We start from the raw sequence: 19,575 nt of genomic DNA on the forward strand, positions 1-19,575 counted from the left end.
TCTCTCTTTCTTTCCCTGTATTTCTAATCTGGGATTTGCATTCTGGCTTTAGGATAAAAAAGCAGCAGTCGAAACGTTCAGGCTACCGGGGAGTGCAAAAAACCCCAAAACGGTAATGATTTTAGGAAAACTATTTCCTCCATGGGAGCCTGAAATTTTCTACAGCTGCAGGTGACATAGAGCTTTTATTTCTTCTTCTAGATAGTTTATACTTAATACTCTATTTATACAGCGCCCCCTGCCGTCTGCATGGGCGCACTGCAGGCACAGCGCCCCCTGCCGTCTGCATGGGCGAACTGCAGGCAGAGTGCCGCCTAATGACGTCACCTCGTCGACACGGCGCCCCGCCCCGGCCACGCCCCCAGCGCCCCTTGGAAAGACCCCAAGGCGTAGCCGTTTTGCCAGCTGCCTGATCAAAATGCCGACACCCACCTCGAGCCCTAGAAACGATTTCCCGCGACGCCGAACCCTGCAGGCGAACCGGAATGCCATCATCGCAATTGAAACGCCACAGAAAAGCTCGTCGGGGCCGCGCCGGCATCGGTGTTCCGTTCAGGCATTCCGGATAGACACACCGCCAGGGGCCCTCCGTTCTTCCGCCCTTTTGAGAAGGTCAAACAAACTCCGCCACGCGCCACGCCCAAGAGGGCTGCCTGGCGGCGGCGGGCTGCAGTACCGCGCTCTGCCCACAAGGCGGCAGCACTGCCGCCCACCCCAGCCGGGGGCGCCGCGCGCCTTGGGCCTGCGGGCGGCCAAGGCGGCAAAAAAGAACAGGGGCGATCCCCCCCAGAAGCTGCTCTGAAATAAATGCCCCAAAGCAACCAGGAAGAAGAAAAAAATCCTCCTGCCTCTAACCTAATAGGATAAAAAAAAAAAAAAAAAAAAAAAAAACACCAAACCAAACCCAAAGCCAACAATTTCTTTTAAAAAATATGTAAATATTTTTAAAAATAGTTTTTCATATTAATATTCACTTTTCTATTTATAATGCGCATTGATGTATATTTATACATTTCTATTTATAAATAAATTTCTATTCTATATTACATCTCTCCCTAGTACTTAAATTTATTTCTCTATTTTTATACCTATTTTTACATAGTAAGTATATATTTGTTAGGATTTTTGCTTCTGTAACGCTTACATTATTTAAAATAATTCCCCTGCCCCTACCCGGATAAAAGCCAAAAAGAACCCCCTTTAATTTCGACTGCATTTAAATTTGTAAAAAAAATTTTTTTTTTTCATCTTTATATCCACATTTATATTTCAAATGTATATTGATGTGTAATGTTTATTTTTACATTTATAATTTCCGATTTTTTATAAGTTTATATTCTATTTTACATCTGTTCCTATTTCTTCTATTTATTGACATCTTTTTATTCATATCTTTCTATATTTAATCTATATTTCTGTGTTAGGATTTTTACTTCTGTAACTCTTCCATTATTTAAAATAAAACCCCTGCCTCTACCCAAATTCAAGCCAAAAAGAACCCCTTTCTTTTCAACTCTATTTCAATCTTTTTTAAAATTGTATCTTTCAGGTTCATATTCACATTGACATTTAAACTGTATATCAATGTCTACTCTTATTTGTATTCTATATTACATCCCTTCCTACTATTTCTATTTCCTTAGGTTTTATATTTATATCTTGATTATCTATCTCAATATTTAGAAACAGGTAAGAGTAATATCTATATTCATATTATTTCAAATAAAAACCCTGCCTCTAACCCAAGAAGAACCCAAAAAACCCCAACCCTTGCTTTTAGACAATATTTAAATAGATTTTACCCCTAGGTTTTCCTATTGATAGTCACATTTCTATTTATAATGTGTATTGCTTACTGGTCCATTTCTCTTTATCAATGTCAATTTATAAATCAATTGATATTCTATATTCCATCTATTCCGAGGACTTCTTTCTATATTTTTATACGTATTTTGATTCATTGATTATCTATTTCTGCCTTCAGATTTTCACTTCTGGAACACTTGTATTATTTCAAATAAAACCCCTGCCTCTACTCAAACAAAAGCCAAAAAATTCCCTTTCTTTCCAACTATATTTACATCTTCTTCTATTTCTATTCCCATTTCTCATTTATATTGCCACATAAGGTCATTTCTATTCTATACTACAACTCTTCATATTACTGACATAGATTTAGATTTCAATTTCTATCCATAGTTTCGTCATTTCTCTTTCTAGACTTATGATAGATGTCTATCTTAAGATTCACATTTCTATAATACTTCTATTATTTCAAATAAAAGCCCTGCCTCCAACCAAACAAAAACCAAAGACACCCCTTTATCTAAACCATATTTAAAACTCTAAAAATCATCTCATTTTTCATCATTCTCTTCACATTTACTTTTATAATTTTTATTTATTACATTTGTAGGTATTATACATACTCGAGAGAATACCTTTTAATAGAATAATAGATATATAGTATTTTTATATCCTAGATATTCTTTTACTTCTATTTCTTTATATTCAATATTTAGAGAGATCGGTATACGCATTATATATTTGGAGATCTGGATTTTTATTTTTATATTATTTCTATCTAGAAAAAAAACCCCAGCCTATAACCTAATAAAAAAATCCCAAAGAATCCCCAATTCCTTTTAACTCTATCTAAATATTTTTTTATTTACAACCGATCCTTATATATCTTTGTATACATATATAATAGACTATCATTTCTATAGATTAGCATCTGTTACAATAATATACTATATAGTATAGTTTTATGTGTTTATCTATTTGTTTTCTCTATTTATGTTTACCACTATCATTTTATATTTGTTTTTATATAGATATTTATTTCTACTTTAATTAATCTATATATTAGACCGTATCAATTCATTAACCCAACGCATCAGAACCACACAAATACCGCACCTTCGGCAGCACCGGTACGCAGCCCACGCTCATCCCACCGCAGCGTATCCAAACCAAACCTATTTCTAGGACTAACAGAACAAAGACCCCACAACATTTAACCCTAAGAAAAACTCAAATCAACCGAACTGTCAAGACATTTGAAATCCCACTATAACTAGCCCAAAAGCTCTGTACATTCTCATCATAAACTTCCTCCTCAACCAATGGCTCAAAACCCCAAAAAACTCAGATACACATGGAAAATGACAGAACTGCTAGTCAAAACAAACACCCGTGAAAAATTCAATCCAACCAACTCACTAAACTCAAAACCCTACAACTGACCCTAAACATTACTAAAAAAAGCCCCCAAAGCTCTACCTTGAGGCTAACTCACAAATAATAACCAATCGTCTAGAAAGGTTATCTTCCAAATTTTAAAACAACTCATTAAAAGCATGAAAATAAAAAAAATCGAAACTATTAAAATACTAAAAAATATCACTACCCAAATTGAAAGACATATTGCCTCTAGAAACCCACCGTATACAAATGCCCCTGTCCCCCAAAAGAAAACCAGAAACAAAACAGCAAAGCAGAAAGAAATCGGAACTTAGGAACGCTAAAACCAGAACGTTCAAGAAGTTCCACCATATCCCTGATCGTACACCGACTACAAACAACGTGAAACGATACAAACAATTCTTAAAGACCGCCTTACAACCACTACATTAAAAACCCTTTCAACAATTCAAAACTGCATTGAACAAAAGCCATCTCATAAATTAACACCCAAAACTCCAGCAGCCCAGCTGGCCCTACCAAATCTCTCTGTCGATACACACAGTAAACAAAACCAAAATCCCAGGAATGCCTATCAGAAGTCTAGGAAAGAAACCTCTTGAAATTAATCCTACCTCAAATACAAACCAACCCGTCCAGAAAGTTAGCTTCACTCAAAAAAACTATTTACACAGAGGTAATAAGACCAAGAAATAAAACAACACACCATATAACGAACCACCAACGAATACAACAGCGAAGGAAAAAGAAAAAAACCCACGTTTTTTTCTTTTTTTTAATTTCAACTAACTTCCTTTATTAGCTAGAACCAAAGATTTTGCCAGGGCTGTAACAACAACAACAACTTCTTTTTCTTCTTCTCCTTCTGAAATGTCCCTTCTCCTTCCCAAATTCCTTACAACTTCTGAGTTTGAATCCAAGCCAAAAGCAAAATTCGTGCACTTGTGAGTCCGGTGCTCCTGTCAGATTCTCTGTCTCCCTCCACATCTTCTTACACTTTCAGTCTGAACGCTGTCCTGCCCTGATGAGTTTGACAGAAGAATTGGCACATGTTAAGAGAGCATTTCCCTCCCTCCCTCCCTCCCTCCCTCCCTCCCTCCCTCCCCAGAGCTGGTTTCCTTAGCGCATTTCAATCGATCCCAAGCCCGCAATGATGCGCGCTCTGCCGGAAAGGGGAAACACGTGCTAGTGAACAGCAGCTCAGAAACAATTCTTTTCTAATGTTACCTGCTCTACTTGACTGCTCGCTAACACAAGTCTCATTTTACCATTGCAGGGAGAAGGCTGTAGGAAAATGTCTGATGAGCAGCCACAAAAGGCCTCACTCCCTGCTACACAGCCTGCAACAACCTCGGCAGAGCGGAGCAGCCAAATCACCGCGCTCTCCTTGCCGTGGGCAAGGGTAGAAGATGACTGGGGGAGGCACATAAAAAGAAGGGAAACGCTCCTATAAATGCACAGCCATTTGCTTTCAGAAGCCCAGAGTTCAGGATCTTCTCTAGGAAACCAGACGTGACATGATATTTCTAAGATTTTCTTCTTCATCGAAGGAAATGTCCGTACATACACACTCTTACAAACGTACCTACGGTTCTGGGGTTTTTTTTCTTCTGAAGCTCCAAGAATGATTTCCCACCTTGATTCATTCAGAAGAAACGGCCCCTGTGACTCAGGTCAGAAGGGCGGCCTGCGTTTTTGATCACGACAGCTTTTGGCTTTACCCTGTGAGCAGGAGCAGCCAGAGCTGAGGCTCAGCAGAGGCTGACCCCGGCCAGCCCCTTCCTCCCTTCCCTGTGTGTCACAATGACTTCCAGGCAGAAGGATGCAAAGCAGGTTTGTGTCTTTTCTCTTCAGTGCCAATAGGTAAAAGATGTAGGCTTTGAAATAACTAATGACCCTCTCTTGGAACTCTCCCAAGGACAGTTTGAAAGCAAAGACAGAAGATTGCTGCTAAATCCATATGGGATAAGGATGAGAGCAGCAAGGATCCGAGGCCAGCAGCGTTGCCAGGCAGTGTCACGTCCCTGCCACCTTGTGACAAGGCACACAGCTGCAAAGCCCCAAAGCCTGCAAGCCCTGGAGCTGCCGCACGGATGGACCTGGTTCCCTTCCCAGGTGCCCAGAGGGACACCTGAGGGCAGGTGTCGTCCCCCGCCCCCCGAGGGCGCACCCAGAGCCCCGGGCAGGGACGGAGTCACTGGCTGCTCTCTGGGGACGAGACCCTCCCTGCAGGTGACACCGGCTTGTCCTCTCCCTGTGGCACAGGGACCTCCAGGCTCTATGACCAGCCTCATTTTGTCAGCATCCAGGTGCTGTGCTAGAGCCAGAGGGGTCAAGGCTTTCCAGAAGCATAGGATCCTTGTGGTTGGAAAAGCCTTCTAAGGACATCGAGCCCAGCTGCTGCCCCCCCAAATCAGGTCCCTAAACACCACATCTTGACATCCTTGACATGTCTCCAGGCATGGGGACTTTCCCTGGGCTCCTACGCCTCAGCACCCTTTCAGGGAAGAAATTTTCCCTCCAATCCAATCTAAGCCTTCCCTGCTGCAAGTTGAGGCCATTTCCTTTTGCCGTGTCACTTCTTACCTGGGAGACCTCGGTACTTCAACCTTACCTGCTCCTTCCCTAGGCGGTCTCTGGCTTGGCTGGAGGAGAGGAGAAACACTCCCACCACAGGAATGGCAGCTCAGGAGGTCCCACACCAAGGCCAGGGGGAGCAGCCGTCCTCGCCAGAGCTCGCACGTCCCTTCTTCTCAGAGATTGGCTCTGCTTTTCCTCCCGGGCAGATCTCTGCTGAGTGCTTCACAATTGCCTGTTTGGAGGAGGGGGGGGAAAAGAGGTTAGCCAAGTTTTTTATCCAGACTTAGCTGCTGGCTTTGCCTCCTCCTGACTTCCTTCTGCTAAGAAAACAGCTGCCTTTGGACTTCTAGGGGCAACTTGCACGTCATGCCTGAAAAGGAACTACAGAAAAGCGCCTCATTTATAAAGCCTCAGCCAAGAAGACAGATGCAGCTGCAGCTTCTCCATGCCCACTGCCTGCAGAGCCGGCAGGCACCAGGCCAGCTCTGCTCCTCCTTCAAGTTGTTCCCAAAGCTGCTGGAAGAACTGAAGGCTCCTTTGGCCTTCCATTGCTCGGCTTGTCCCGAGAAAGAGCTTTGAGTGTTGTTACCCCTCCAGAAAGGAAGGGCCTTTCTGTCTCACACGCTCGGTGACACAAGGCTACGCAGCCTCTGCTCCAGGTGGGAAGGGCTTCCTTCCTCCTCTGGCACCTGGCTGGCACAGGGCACAGGTTGCTCAGAGGTCCTGGGGCTGCCCCATCGCTGCAAGTGCTCAAGGCCCCTCGGTGCTCTGCGATGAGGCTCTGAGCAAGCTACTCGATGGAAGCACGTCCCTGCCCACGGCGGCAGCAGCCTTGGAATGAGGTGATCTTTAGAGCCCCTTGCAACCTGAATTCTTCCATGATTCTGTGAACTGAAAAAAGCGGGGAAAGAAATCTGTAAAGGTCACTGAATGCATCCAAGCACATCCCCATGGATCCAATCCTCAGCAGCCCATCCAAGGCAAGGTCAGAGCTCTCTGCCCACCGAGGACACGGCAAGCAGCACGGACCTTTCTCCCACTCTCCAGCACGGAGAAGTGGGAAGCCAGAGGGAGTCTGTCTGTTTACAGACACCGGAGGGCGGCGGGACGGGGCGGGCGGTCTTACCTTGCAAAGCTGGCGGCAGAAAGGGCGGGCAGCGCCGCCGCCCCGCCGGGATTTTCCGGCTCGCCGTCGCTTCCGCCGCCTGGAGAGGCGCGTGCGCGGGCTCGGGGGGGGGTGCAGCCCCGTTCCGATGGCGTTCGCCCGCCCCCGCTCGCTGCCCCCGGCCCGCGGAGCGCTGCGACCGCGCCTCCGCCGCCCGCCGAAAGCGGCCCCGCCGGGCCGCCCCCCCCCCCGGCCATTCTTCTCAGCCATCGTGTCCCTTTTGCACTCCTGAACGTCTTTCACCCCTCCCGGCCATTTACGGAGCCCGCCCCGCCCGCCGCTCGCTCCCGCCCCGCCCGCCGCTCGCTCCCGCCCCTCGCCCTCGCCTCGCTCGGCAGCCGCGTCCTTGCCCCGCCCCCGGCAGCCAGCGGCGAGGGGCAGGGCGCTGGCTCGGGGGGCTGCAGTACCGCGCTCTGGCCACAGGGCGGCAGACTCCCGGGTCCGCGATATCCCCGCCCTTTTGGCCGCCATTTTGAGAAGGTCAAAAAAAAAAAATCCCGCGACATTGGCGACGCGCCACTCCCAACATGGCGGCCGAGAGAGGACCCCCCCCCCTCCCCTCGGGCGAGAGAGGCGGTTACTCACATGCCGGTCAGAAACACGCCAAAATACGCCCGCCCGCGGCGCCGCTGACCCCACAGCCCGTGTCGAGTACACCTAAAACGGCACAAAAATTCCGCCGGGGCTGCGCCGGCGTCAGTGTTCCGTGCAGGCAGTCCGCATAGACACACCGGGGTCCTCCGGTTGCCCGCCCTTTTGGCCGCCATTTTCAGAAGGTCAAACAAACTCCCGCGACATTGGTGACACGCCACTCCCAACATGGCGGCCGAGAGAGGACCCCCCCCCCCTCGGGCGAGAGAGGCGGTTACTCACATGCCGGTCAGAAACACGCCAAAATACGCCCGCCCGCGGCGCCGCTGACCCCACAGCCCGTGTCGGGTACACCTAAAACGCCACAAAAATTCCGCCGGGACTGCGCCGGCGTCGGTGTTCCGTGCAGGCAGTCCGCATAGACACACCGCGGGCCTCCGGTTGCCCGCCCTTTTGGCCGCCATTTTCAGAAGGTCAAACAAACTCCGCCACGCGCCACGCCCAAGAGGGCTGCCTGGCGGCGGCGCCGGGCTGCAGTACCGCGCTCTGCCCACAAGGTGGCAGCACTGCCGCCCACCCCAGCGGGGGGCGCCGCGCGCCTTGGGCCTGCGGGCGGCCAAGGCGGCAAAAAAGAACAGGGGCCATCCCCCCCAAAAACTCCTCTAAAAATAAATGCCAAAAACCTGCCTCTTACCAAACAAGAACCAAATAAGCCCCCTTTCTTTCATGCCTTCTTGAAATAAATTTGATAGTTCTAGTTTTCCTAATTCTATTCACACGCATATTTAGACCGGACAGTGATGTGTTACGTCGTTTATACAATCTATTATGCCTATTCCTATTATCTGTATTTATTCATACTTTGTGGTTGTAGCAATATCATTATCTATTGACTGTATATTTCTCGACTTCCATTTAGATTTCTATCATACTTTTATTCTTCCAAAAAAAATCCCATCTCTAACCAAACAAATACCAAATAACCCTTCTTTTCAACTCTATTGAAATAGTTTTATATTTAGAGCTTGCATAATTATATTCACTTTTATAGTCACCGTTTAGACTGATGCATTCCATTCATCATTACATAGCACATATCTATTATTCACATCATAGAGATAAATCATTATTTTTATCATGTACCAAATCTACTGCTACAACTTCTTTTTTCTAATAGTTTCAATTTTTATATCCATCTTGATGTATTCATAAGATCTTTTTACAAGTAGATTTCTACCTTTCTATCATTTGTATTTGTAGTTTTTATAATAAAACCCCTGCTTTTGCCAAGTAAAAAACAAAACCATCCTTTCTTTTAAACTACTTTTAATAATGTTGTTGTATTTACAGTTACCATATCTATAATGTTTTACATATTATATCATAGCGATGGACTAGATTTATAGCTGTTTCCTATCATATACCATCATAAGATCTATACGGTATCACTTGTATTACGTGTTGTATGGATTTATGTCACTTTACATTTACAATCCTTTAATAATTTGATCTATATATCTGCATAGATTCGCAACACATTTCTAGATTTAAAATTTCCTTTGAGCTGTGTTTATATTTAGCATCTCTATTGATATATCTATCAACATACACAATGCTCTTTGAAAAATACAATATCTTATTGGAATATATCATGACTTAAGTTACCTGTTAAATTTTAAATAGGGATCGAATAGATCAAAATAAAAGTTTATTCCCATTTCTGCACATCTACTCGTTTTGTTTAAAGATAGCTATCCTTAGAATTTTACATTTAAAATCCAATTCCTAAATGCAATGACAAAACAAACAGCATCGAATTCCCACCAATGTCTTCCAAAACCATCAAGATACCTCCACCAGCCAAACAACTGCCAGCGAAAAAAACACACAACACTCTTTTCACTAACAGTTCTCATCACATCAGAAAAATTGAACCAAACGAAAAGAAAACCCTGGAGAAACACACGCAGCAAATCACAAAAACCTCTAAAAAAACCCAAACCAACTCGCTCAACTCCAATCAGTGCCACTGACCCTGAACGTTAGTTTAAAAACTAACCGAAATTCTACATCTACACTAACTCAAAGAATAAGCAATACTCTGTCAAAAGAACTTTAGAAAGCGAACTAATGAACGAAATAGAAAAAAACCAAAAAATCTCAACCACTAAAAAATAAGAAAATAACTACCCAAAAAAAAAAAAACCTACTTAAAAAGACCCACCATATAAATACCCACGTTCCCAAAAATAAAACTGATCAATAACCACCAAATACGTCAAAGGACAACAAGAAACGAAAAGAAACAAAAGAAAAAAAGAAAAAAAAAAAAAAAAGAAAATACATTTGTAAAACAAAAGTCCCCCAAACCAAAGCAACTTTAATTTGCATCAAAAAAATTATTCCCAACTGAAGAATAAACGCATAGAACCTCATTCGATCAAAATAAAAATACCACCCAGAAATAAACACAAAGCCGAAAGAGAAACGTAACCATTCACAAGATCTCCCAAATGATCCGTAACAATAAAACGTACACTACAATCAAACAAACCAAAGAAATAAAAGCCCTGGAAGACGAGAAACACAAACGCAATTAGAGAGATTTTAAAAACCCCGCTGCTATTAACGACACGACGCCACCTCGAACCCACCGAAACAAACGCTACACGCCCACGCTAATAAAAGCCACCGCGACAGAATTAAAATCCGAGCCGCTGCTTCACCCAACGACCCGTAGAAACCATTGCACGCCTTTAAAAACAGAATAGCCCGGCAAAAAAAATATCCGACTACAGAACTCGATTCAAACCAAACCTTTATCGTCACCACCCGAAGAACCGAGAACCGTACCGGTCAGGAAGAACGCCATAGCCCTTAGCGCACACCCACTGCGACCAGAACAAACCCGTGCGACGGATCCCTACAAAGCCACCTCCGAACCACGACACCCACGAACTTGCGGCAGCCCAACCCCGCGCTGCCGGCCCCGGACGGAGCGCGGCTCCCGGCGGCAAAGCGGCTCCTCCGGCGGCTGCTCCGGCGCGCAGGGGCGGCGCCGCCCCGGAGACCCCCCCACCCCCGCCCGCTCCCCCTGCCCGGGGGACCCCGGCGGCGCCCGAGCCCCGCGCCCGGAGCGGACAGAGCGGCCGGCACCGGCCGGGCCGGCGCAGCAGCGCCCGCGCCGCCTCTGCCGCCCTTGGCCGGCCCGGCGCCAGCTGCCCTCGGCTCCGCACGGCGGCTCGCACCGGCAAAGCGGCTCCGCCGCTGCCGCGCCAAATTCCCCCGTGCGCCTCGGCACCCGCCCGGCCCGGGCCGGCAGCGCTCCCGAGCGGCAACGCTCCGGCCCGGGCCGCGGCCACAAGAAGCGCCCTCAAATGCAGCGGCACAGCCCGACTGCAGCCCTGCAAACGCCGCCAGAGCTGCGGCTTCCCGCAACTCAACCCCGAAACTGACGCCGCGGGCGGCGCTCACCTCGCTTCAACAAGGGCAAAGAAATGGCTTCTCCCCTTCAAATTCATCCCCTAGGAGCGCAGAAAAGAAGGGGCTTTCCTCCAATGAAATCCTGCAAGCCATGTGCAAAGGGGGATTTTGACCTCCATTCAAACCCTTGCAAAGGAGGGACACCAGCGCTGTCCCCTCCATTTAAACCTTAGGATGATGAAAATGGGCTGGCTACCTTCAAATCAAAGCCATCCGATGACAACAATACTTTGCCCATTCCCGTTCAAATGGAACGCAGGGATTCCCTGTCACCCCTGGGATACCCCTAACAGCCGGGAAAAGGCAGCTTTTCCTTCAACCGACATCCTTGGAACCGCAAGCGAAAGCGGATCCCTCCCAGTTCAAACACAGACAATATTAGGAGAGTAGCTGCTTGCCTCTCCTTCATTTCTTTTGTCTTCACAAGCTCCCTTTTTGTTCCTGGGGAAGCGGGGAGGGGGGACTGCCAAGATCCAATTGAAAAGGGAAAGGACCAAAGTCCCCGCTCCAAATCCACACGCGCTCACCCGTTCGGCTGCTGCTTCCCGGCACAAAGATTCGTCCCTCGGCACCTCCTTGAAGCGATGCTCCGCGGATCCAAGCGCGTATCCAGGTGTTCGCCCAGACGCTGCCAGAAGCTCTCGCAGTCCTTCCATGAGACAGCCCCGGGAGCCCCCCATGAACCCCTCTACTCAGCAGCTCCATGCAAAAGGCAGCTGAGGCGAAGCCTCCCCCTAAAACAGCCTCGCCCCCCCGGCAGGAGCCGGCCCCTCATCATCCTCACAGCTCACACCTGGCGCTGCTCCGAGCCCCCCATCATCCTCACAGCTCACACCTGGCGCTGATGCCACTCTCCAACAGCGCCTCTCCCCGTCCAGCACACAGCCCGCTTCTCACAGACACAGAGCCAACAGAAATCTGCTCCGGGTGCTGGCTGGCTTTTCTTAGTCCGTCTGCTTCCACAATTCAGACACGGACGTGCGCTGATGGCACTGAGGGAAAGCTTTCCAGGGCACAAAACTGTCATTCTGGTAGCACGCTTTGAGACGCCTTCAGAAAAAGCAGAATCAGCGCCGCCTCCTAAGAGCCCTGCTGAGGAACCCCGCCCTCCTTGGGACACCCAATGCAGCAGAGCTCGAAAAACGAGGGCAAAAGTCAAGCTTGGAGTGGAAAAGGACAATATAAATACAGCAGCCTTTCAAGAAAGCCTTCACACAGTAATAGTGGGACCCGGTCACATTTCTTCTTTCCTTGCTCTCTGGAATGACATCAATACGAAGTAAAAAACCCACACGAAACACAAGGCAGAGCTGGGATTTGACACGTCTTCCTTTTGGCTCTCGGGATGACAAGCGCCTCTTCCGGGACTGCGACACGCTTTGGGCGCTGGCAGAGAACGGAGGCGAAAGGTGCCAGAGAGCCCTTTCTATCGCCTTCAGCCCCTGCAGCTGTTCTGAGGGTTCCAGGGCACAGCTCGCTCCGTTCCTAGATCAAAACCTCACGGCAATATCTTCAGAACTACTACGCATCTCCAGTCGGAACCTTCTACATTCCTGTAAACAAATGAGTGCATAGAGAGGGTTTCTCCCCAGCTGAGTTTAGAGACCAATTCCTATTCTTTAGCAATACCTAGAAAACCGAATGCCTTGCCAGGTTTTAGCATCCTACACCCACTCACCCCTCCCTGTGCATTTGGTGGCAGCTTTGGGTCCCTCTGGGGGACGGCACCCAGCGTGACCCCCGCCCCTCGCCCGCCCCCCACCTGCTCCTGCACCGCCGTGGGGCTCCCTCTCCTGGGCACCTTGGGCTGCCCCCAACGGCATCAGAGCCCCGAGTCTTCACCCCGCCTTTCCCTGACCCCCAAAGAAGGCTCCGAACGAATCCGACTGCCCCGGACAGCAGCGCAGCGCTTCCCCCAAGCCCTTCCCACACGTGCATGGCCCCAGCAAGGGATTCTGCTGCAACAAGAAAGGGGGGGCAGCCCCCAGAAGGCTTGAGGTTCCTGCCCAGCCTCGCTGTCACGGGCCAGGGGCAGCGAGAGAGGGAGCGGCACAGACGGCGGGGACGGCCCGGCACGGAGCGGGGGCCGCTCTCAGCGCGATGCCGGCAAAGCCGCAGCTCCGGCGCTGTCGGCCGCGCTGCTTGAGCGGCACGGGGGGATCCGCCGAGAGCCTCCGGCCCCGCGCGGGGACTCCCGCAAGGGCCCAGGGGCGCCGGGCTCCGGCCCTCGGGGCTTTATTCTCCGGCAGCCCGAGCCCCGCGGCTGCGGGGCAAAGAAGGAAAGGGGGCACGGGAAGAGAGGAGCGAGAGCAGGGCACGACAAAGGGCGGCGAGGGAGCTCGGGCTGTGCAGGAAAGCGGCACGGGAAGGGAAAGCCCGGGACGAGGGTACACGGAGGCTGGGCACAGGAAGGAGACAGGGGGAACAGAAGGGAGTAGCGGGCTAGGGACAGGACAGGAAGGAGCCGGCTTTGCGGGGGGAGAGGGAATGGGGGAAAGGGAGCGAGAGAAGGCGAAGACGGGGAGAAGGAAGGAGGGCTAGAGAGAGGGACAGGCGGGGAAGCCTCCCAGAGCCCCGGCTGCACCCCGAGCCCGGCCCGGCGCCTCGCCCTGCCCGGGATGCTGCGGCGCTCGGCGGAGCTCGGCTCGCTCCGGAGACGCTCGGCTCCAGTCGGCTCTTGGCGCCTCAACTCGGCTCTTGGCGCCTGCATTCGCCTCTTCGGCCGAGCTCGCCTCGCTTCGGCCCAACTCCCAGCCGCTCTGTGCCTTCGGCGCGCCTCGGCTCCGCTCGCCTCGCCTCGGCTCCCCGACGGCGGGCGGGCAAGCGCCGCCGCCTCCCGTTCAGCTCGCCCGGCTCGGGGCTCTCCCGCTGCCGCGTCCCGCGGGCGGCCCGGCCACGGCGCGGACACGACCGGGAGCGCGGGCTCGGGCAGGAGCTCATTAGGCTGGGAGCGCACTGGCGCTAAGCAGCGCGCACGAGAGCAGCAGGCTCGCTTCGCCTGAGCTCGGCTCGCTTCGCTTCAGGCAGCCTCGGAAGCCTCGCCTCGGTTCGCTCGAGGCCGTCAGGGTCGGCCGCTCTCGCCTTGCTTCGGCCGAGCTCGTGCGATTCCCCCGAAGGCGGCGGCGTTCGGTTGTGGTTTTAGAAATATCCTCCTCTATCGATTGGATCTCTCTACAGTTAGATTTATATTTCTAGAATACTTCTATTAATCCAAATAAAAACCCCATCTCTAACCAAATAAATACAAGAAAACACCTTCTTTTAAACGGTATCGAAATATTTTTATACTTTGTATAGTTATACTCACATTTATATTTATCGTTTCTTTTGATGCAATCTATTAATAATTATCTATAATATCTATAAAATTCTAGACATGTATTTAAAGTATTATCTATATTATGTATCGTATCTACTGCTGCAACTGATTTTTTCTTCTAGCTTTAAACTTTATCTGTATGTATTTATGATATCTTTCTAGACTTAGATTTCTACCTTCATATTCTTTGTATTTATCATTTTTATCATCAAAACCCTGCCTATTGACAAGTAAAAAAAACCGCTTTCTTTAACGATCTAAAAAATATTTTTATATTTATAATTTTCCTATTTCTATTTATAATTTGCTCTCTAGTACGTGATAACATACCTGCTCCTGCACCGCAGTGGGGCTCCCTCTCCTGGGCACCTCGGGGTGCCCCCAGTGGCATCAGAGCCCCGAGTCTGCACCCCCCCCACCCTTTTCCTCTAGTTAGAAACTACACTGGAACTTTTTTCTGGAAACAAAGACATGACCTAAATCCTCTCCCCATGTCCTAGACAGAGAGATGTTCAGTTCTTAGTTGACTGGGCAGCAGTTTCTTCAATAGAATGATAAACAATATGGAAACGTTTTAGCTACAAGCAAATAGGCAAATCGGAACAAGGTCCTGGTGGCCAGCCACTGCAGTTCTTTTGAAGCAATTTTTTAAACAATCAAATACTGATACCACAAAAAATAAAGCAAAAAGCTGACTACCGGCTAAGAAAGAAGGAAAAATTAACTTTTGACGACAACAACAACATTCCAAGGACACAGGCTTTTTTCCAATCTCAGACCTTATTACTACTACCTCTCTTGGGAATTCTCATCGTGGATCCCAAAAGGAATAAATCCCTCAGCGTGTCCTAAAGCACCAAGGAGCTACCTACAAGTGAAGGTGGCTACTTTCAGTGCAGACACAGCTGATGACACAGCAGTGGCACAGTTCCGTGCTGCACAGGGATAGTACTGTCTCCTCTTCTCCAGCAGCTGACTCTCTCCTGCCATGGCTTCTGTAAATGCATCAGAGCATGACCTTAACCACAAACAGGCAAGAAAACACCATCAGAAGTCTTTCATTAAGCAGTACAAGAAGGGTTCCAAGCAGAGACCAACAGAATTTCAAGGAAGCAGTATGCAATTAAACCACCTCAGACTCGTTCAAGTATCCGGCAAAATGGAACCATTCAGAAATGACAAAGAAAACCCCCCCAAGTATTTATACAGGAGTCCTTAATGTCAGAAAGGGGATGACAGGTTATGTTCAGATAAGATGAATGTTTATTTGGATCTATAAATAAACTTCTCTCGTGGTCCTTTGCCAAAAAATAGAACCTACAAGTGAACACCTACACCTGCCTCAAGAGACCTAACGAGCCCCTGGCAGCCACCGGCATCAAAGCGCAGTGGATGTTTCTAATCCAGGCTAAGGAGAACAATGTCACCTTTTGTTCTCTCCAGTTTGTTTCCTCTGCAGTCCTAGCTGCTTCTTATGATTTTTACAGTCTCTGTATCTTCTCGGGCAGCGCTGAGTCTGACGACCGGGATACGAGAGTCCTTCCCTGCCCTACGGAGAGAACCAGGAAAAAAAGTTCAAAAAAGAACAGGGCAGTTTGAAGTTAATACCTCCGACGAGAAGCAGCACCCGACAAACAGAGCAACGGTGAACAAAGCGTGACACCTCCCTGGGGACAGAAGACTTACAAACTCTCCGGGATTTACAATTCCAGTAACCAAGCCCTTCAGCACAGCAGCCAAGTGTCCCATTAGGTGGTGCTGCACCAAAGCACGATCCGAGAGGTTCCAAAGAGTGAAATGCACGTTATTGTCCAAAGACGTAAAATCTTGCAAAATAACAAAACTACAATAGATCTAAACTACAGGGCAAGAGTACCAGTGTTAGCTTGAGGAGCTGGAACCATCCAGGTGAGCAACTGCTAACTGGATCCTCAACAGACTTTGAGGAACCCTTCAGGATACAGAAGGGTTTTCCCCAGAAATTGCACAGGCCGAGTTTTGATAGAAGTACACTTGCCAGATGCTCAGAAACGTCACCCATCCTCCTCCGGGTGTCCTGAGAGAGCTGCGAATGGCTCTCACGTGGTTTGAGCTGGTTCTGTAAGGGCTCAGGGTGAATTTCACCAGATGCAACCAAACTGGGCAACACCCAGTGGGACAGAAGGAACCCAAAGCTTGTTTTACCCAAAGCTTGGGTAAGCAGAGCTCCAGCAAATACCGAGGAAACGGACAGAACGGGGTAACAAATAATAAACATACCTTTTTTTTTTTTTTTTTTTTTTTTTTTTTTCAGATGAGCAAAACAATTAAGGAGAAGGTGAAAACCTCACCATGACTGAACATTTCATCACCTGTAAGCTGACCATCCTTAGCATAGAGGACTCCAAATTTAAAATTCACCGATCCCTGGAAAATAAAACCAAATATTATTTGGTGAACAGTCAAACAGAAGACATAAAAATTTGGTTCCTCTAATCTTTGCCTACATCCTACACGTTAGAACATACATTTTATACCATCTCCTACTACACAATAATTTACCTTTAAACTTTGATAGTATAGCATAAAATCATTAACTTAGACGGGTGATCAATTATGATTAAGTTGGTGCTTCAAGTTATTTTTGCTGTCAGGTTCCAAAAAAACATGACTTCTTTTTACTGTAATGAGCAATTGATTTAGAACTCATCAAAAGCCCATCCAAATACAAAGCCGTATTCACCGGACGGGTCTGTGAGCAAGAAGTAGTTAGGCTTGTACTCACCTCTTGCCCTTCAAGAACCAATAAATCCTGTCAACAGAAACAGCATCTTTAGCCCCCTCCTATTAAAGATTCTACAAGGATGATGGTTTTATTGGTGTTTAGAAGTTTGGATTTGAAATGGCCAGCTCAATGGATAAAGAGACAGTTTAAGTAGTATTAGATTATTATTATTATTATTCTTATTAGCTACTGGAAGAAACAAACCAGTAGGATCTATACTTAATTACTTCTATTTCCAGGAAATCATAAAGAAAAAGAACCAAACCAAAAAAAGTCACTTCCTACCTTTTGTATCTCAGGATGAAAAATGTCTCTTGGGCTCTTCTCCAGTTTCTCCAGACTCCTGGCACTGAAATGCAAATGAACGAGTGCTTTATAGGAGGGCAAGTGCACATTCCAACCCCGAACCCCCAACCGATGGCAGTTACAGCGCTTACAAAATGAATCCTTCCCAGAGCCTCTGGGAAATGGAACGGTTTGTGCAACTGCCATTTCTTCCCCAAAATACTAACTCCCAACACTTCCTAAACTGAGTTTGCATTTTAAAAACAGAAATTAGGGAGACTCAGGGTGGAGATCAGGTTGAAATTGATTTCCTTCTAAAGCACAGGGGCTCTGTTCCATCACCCTTCACTTTGGCTCCACACGGAATCACGGGGAGCATTTTAGGAGGGCTCAAGAACCAATTCTATTTCTCTCTTTTTTCTAGTGCTCTCTCTTCCTAAATAATTCAAGGCAAGTCAAATGAAAAAGGACAAGTTCAGCAGCAAATTCACACTTTTTCCCTTTGTCTGCTCAAGAACAGGCTTTAAAACCACTTCTTGCTGCCTTCAACGGTTAAGACTTGCAAAACAGTTTCGCAAGTTTGATAGGTTTATCATAAAAACCACAGAACGCAAGCTCTGAATGACAGGAAAAGGTACACAGGCAAATATCTCAGCTGATGGTGGCTTATTTGCAAACACAGACCTTAACGGACATTGCACGGAGAATGTTTCAGTGGGACTCTAAGGGAAAAATATTTTCTGAGTACCCTGTAAACAAGAAAAGCTAGGATATATTACAGGACATACCCACGTGTTCTGCATATTCAAATAGGATTATCAATAAAAACATTTAAGAAGGAAGAAAACCAAGGTAATTTTACTCAGCTATATTTACTGCCGATTTAGAGGGAAAAAAAAAAAAAAAGTGAACCAGAAACGCCTACAGTAGAACTTTAAACCAATTGCTTGGATAAAAGCAGCTCATGGAACATGAAGTAGAAAAAAAGCGAAACCAGTATCAGACCTGCCTATTTTCTTACCATTGCACAAGAAAATCCGACAAGCGGTAGAAAGTCACTGCCTAAAACCGATCCTAGGATGTAACCGAGAACAATGGAGGCATTTGCTAATCTAAACGGAAACCTTTTCCGGACCCTAGTGTCAAATCACACGTTTTGTCTCTCAGCAGCTCGAGGCTGGAGAGCATTTCCCCTGGGGGTCGGGAGGGTAGGGGCACAAGGGGCTGAGTTTGCCGATCGCACCTGTGCCATCAGAAGGATCCTGCCCGGCGCTCCTTGCGCTCGCCATTCTCCGGGCCATCGCTGTGTTTTACTGCTCAGCGATGCCGCTCCATCTGTTTGCGTGGAAGGAAGAGCCACGAGCACTGAGGCACTCAGCAGCCGTGTCATGCCAGCGATGTCGAGCGCTCTCTGCTCGCAAGGCTGAGCCCGCCGCGGAGCCGCCTCCGCAGCCGCTCGTCCGCCCCCGCCCGCAGCAGCGGCAGCGGCCCGAGGGAGACGCTGCAGCTCGGCGGCTCCCGCGCCTCCGCCAGCCCGAGGGCAGCCGCCGCACAGTGACCGCGGCAGCGCCCGGCGCCGCTCGCCCGGGGCGGCTCCTGCAGCTCCCGGCCCGCGGCAGCAAAGCACCGCCTGGCGCTCCGCCATCGGCGGGCGGCAGCGCGCCCCGCCCGAGCTCAGCCCCCGCCACCGGGACCGCTGAGCGAGGCCGAGGCACCGGGCGGACGCCCCTTCCGCGCCGCTCGGCTCCGTGCGGGCGGCCGGACGGAGGCTTCGCCCCTCCAGCGTCGCTGCCGCGGCTCCGTCCCGCGTGGCACAGGCGCCGGGAGCTGCCCGCTCCCCCGGCGCGCGGCCGCCTCGGCCCGCCAGCCATTCATATGGCGCGTCGGCCGTTGCGTCAGACGCCGCGCTTTACGGCCGCAGGGCCTGCCGGGAGTTGGAGTCTCGGACTGACAGCCACCGCTCCGTTCTCCGCCACCGGGAGCTGCGCTCCCGCCAGGGGATCAAACGGCTCCTTCGCTCCTGGGCGCGGAAGCACCTTAGGCAGCACCGCCCCTCCCGAATGTCCTTTCTTTTCCACTCCAACTCTTTTTTCTTTTTTTCACTCTGTTTTTCACCCCCTTTTCCACTTTCGCTCTTTCTTTTTCACTCTCACCCTTTTCCTTTTTCATTTTTTTTCTTCC

At 48.8% G+C, this 19,575-nt stretch overlaps 1 long non-coding RNA gene across 2 annotated transcripts; it reads right to left on the reverse strand.

The window, feature by feature from the left end:
* Positions 1 to 15,907: 15,907 nt before the first annotated feature.
* On the reverse strand, positions 15,908 to 19,325 carry LOC143693884 (uncharacterized). Of its 2 annotated transcripts, XR_013181859.1 has the most exons (4): positions 18,638 to 19,325; positions 18,079 to 18,143; positions 17,395 to 17,458; positions 15,908 to 16,751 (listed from the first exon to the last, which is right to left on the reverse strand). It is a non-coding gene; the product is annotated as an uncharacterized LOC143693884 (long non-coding RNA). The 2 variants fall into 2 exon arrangements; XR_013181858.1 differs by lacking the exon at positions 18,079 to 18,143.
* Positions 19,326 to 19,575: the final 250 nt, after the last annotated feature.

The sequence above is a fragment of the Agelaius phoeniceus genome, chromosome 4 (assembly GCF_051311805.1).
Source record: "Agelaius phoeniceus isolate bAgePho1 chromosome 4, bAgePho1.hap1, whole genome shotgun sequence".
NCBI classification, from domain to species: domain Eukaryota; kingdom Metazoa; phylum Chordata; class Aves; order Passeriformes; family Icteridae; genus Agelaius; species Agelaius phoeniceus.